The sequence below is a fragment of the Manis pentadactyla genome, chromosome 9 (assembly GCF_030020395.1).
Source record: "Manis pentadactyla isolate mManPen7 chromosome 9, mManPen7.hap1, whole genome shotgun sequence".
NCBI classification, from domain to species: Eukaryota; Metazoa; Chordata; class Mammalia; order Pholidota; family Manidae; genus Manis; species Manis pentadactyla.
In genome coordinates, this window is record NC_080027.1 from 44,315,419 (window position 1) to 44,318,127 (window position 2,709).

The window sequence follows — 2,709 nt, forward strand, 5'->3', positions numbered from 1 at the left end:
CTCTAAAGTATCTGATAAGGCTGCTTAATATATATTCATTGAACAAATGGAAGAATTCCATTATTACTATAAAGAAACACAACGGTTTTAAATATATAACACGCAAAAGTTGATGATATATATATATATATATAAATATATGCTCACCAACAAACAAGAATATGGCTATAGCAGAAACACCTAAAAAGCTAAAGATGTGAGGAACTCATTCACTTGATAACACACAAATGTTTGTAAATATGTACTGACCTTGGTCAAAAATCAACAATTACCAACAAATCAAGCCACATCCCATGAAATCATATAAAAGCAAAATGGTGTTTTGAATGGAGCACTTCAGATACATCCAAAAAAGTTTCCTCTGTGCTCTATGCTTAATAAAAATAATATTTTAAATCGAGGTAAATTGCTTTCAATTTCAGCACTGAACAAATTTGACAAAAAAATTAATATTCATGGAAGCTAAACAAAACAGAACTGCATATAAATAAGTGGGGTTTTCAGACTCTTCAAGTTTTACTCAAAGTTGGAAAGAATAGTTGTAAAGTTACCAGGCTGCATTGATAGGATATTTCTCTAGCAAAATAGAAACAATTCTTGCTTGGGGTTTTGGCAAAATGTTGTAGTAGAATTTATCAATTACAAGAGGTTTAAGGGAAACTCAAAAAATCCACCATGATTACTAAAAAAGAACAGATGTATGATAAAATACAAAACATTCAAAGGAGTTAAGTTTCCATATTCATAACATGAAAAATCAGTATGACGGTTCTATTATGGTGGACAATAGTATTGCATAGTAAGGAGCATGCATTCTTAAAACCAAAGCTGCTGGGTTTGAATTGTACATTATCACTTCCTAGTTGAGTTACCTGTGTAAATTATATAACCTTTCTGTATCTCAGTTTCCTAAATGGTACAATGAGAATAATAATACACCTTTATCACTGTATAGATTTTGACTAAAGGACTAAGTGCTTGAAAGGGGCTAAATAAATAGCCAAACACATAGTGATCACTATTTCAATGATAAGCTGCTATTATTATAATTATAATAAGCAAAAGGAAACTTGAAAATAATGACTTTTACCTAAGAATTTTTAATCACTTCATACGATAGTTCGGATTTTAAAAATATTTTTCAAATTGCAATGTTCAATGTACTGAGGAGTTTTAAATGATTACAGTAATTGGCCTAGTCTTTTAACTATTGTGGACATGAAAAAATATTATTAGTAAGCATAGAATATGAAGCAACAATAAATAACAATTTTTGCTAATACTTATTAAAAGCCTCCAATGAAAAGACATTCCTTTATTTCTAAAGGAAAGAAACAGAAAATACAAAAGTAGACAAAGAAAAAAATACTATGCATCAAATATCCCTGCTAAATATCTTATCTGAATGGAGAAACAGCATGTTGGGCATAAGGTTGAAACTAGTACTAAATCCGCCATGATTCCGTGGAAAAGATTCTACAAATGTGGGTTTGCATTTATGAATTTTAGTTCTCAGAAATTTTCTTGTTTGGGAAAAACACCATACACTAGGGGGTTGACTACGGGAGGAACCAGAAGGTACAAACTTGCAAAAATTATGTGAACACTTGGAGGTACCCTCTTGCCAATGCGATGAGTTAGGAAACTAAACAGGGCAGGTGTGTAGGAGACAAGTATAGTGCAGACATGGGCAGCACAGGTGCCCAGTGCTTTAGAGCATGCATTCCTGGAAGAGAGCCAGAAGACTGCCTGGAGCATTTTGATATAGGATGTGGCTATGAGCCCTAGGTCCAACACCATCACTGAAAGAGCCACAGAGATTCCATATGCTCTGTTAACATTGGTGTTGGCACTGGCCAACTTCACCACAGCCATGTGCTCACAATAGGCATGATGGATAACATATTTAGTATAATATGGTAGCCTTTTAATGAGAAGAGGGCAGGGCAAAACCACAAGAGTAGCTCGGGTCATGCCAGTTAGACCCATTTTAATGACCTGAGGTGTTGTCAGGATGGTTGTATAATGCAGTGGGATGCAAATAGCTACATAGCGGTCAAAAGCCATGGCAACTAGGAAGGCTGACTCAATTATGCAAAATATGTGGATAAAATACAACTGTGCAAGGCAGGCATTAAAATCAAACCTGTGAGCATCCAACCAGAAATGCCAAGCATCTTGGGGGCTGCAGAAGAAGCAAGAGCCACGTCATTCACTGCCAGCATGGAAAGGAAGAAATACATAGGCTGGTGGAGGCTGGACTCCAGTTTGATGGTAACAATGATTATGCTATTCCCCAGCCAGGTGAGTGCATAGAAGAGGCAGACAGGGATCCCCATCCAGCAGTGAAAATCCTGTAAACCAGGAATACCAACCAGGAAGAAAGATGAGATGTAGTGATGTGTGGCATTGTCTGCCATGTTAAAACTGCAGGGTTTGCATGATCAACTCCAAAGTAGCCAGTCAAATCACCTAAGAGAGGAAAGCAGGATGACAGAATGATTCCTCCATGGGTCTGGCTCTGGGGACCCAAGACACATGATTTGACAGCTTACCAAAAGGGCTAAAACTCTGTAAATCATCAAGTAAACCACTTTTCTGTCTTCATTGTTCCTGAAACTTCACCTTCAAATGAGAAAATGAATTTATTTCAGGCTATTTTTTTCTGAGTTTTGGAATTTTGCCCAGTAATTTTTATTTCTTATTACA

General features: G+C 36.1%; 1 pseudogene; it reads right to left on the minus strand.

Moving 5' to 3' along the window:
* Positions 1-1,512: 1,512 nt before the first annotated feature.
* LOC118912098 (olfactory receptor 52P1-like) lies at positions 1,513-2,420 on the minus strand (annotated as a pseudogene).
* Positions 2,421-2,709: the final 289 nt, after the last annotated feature.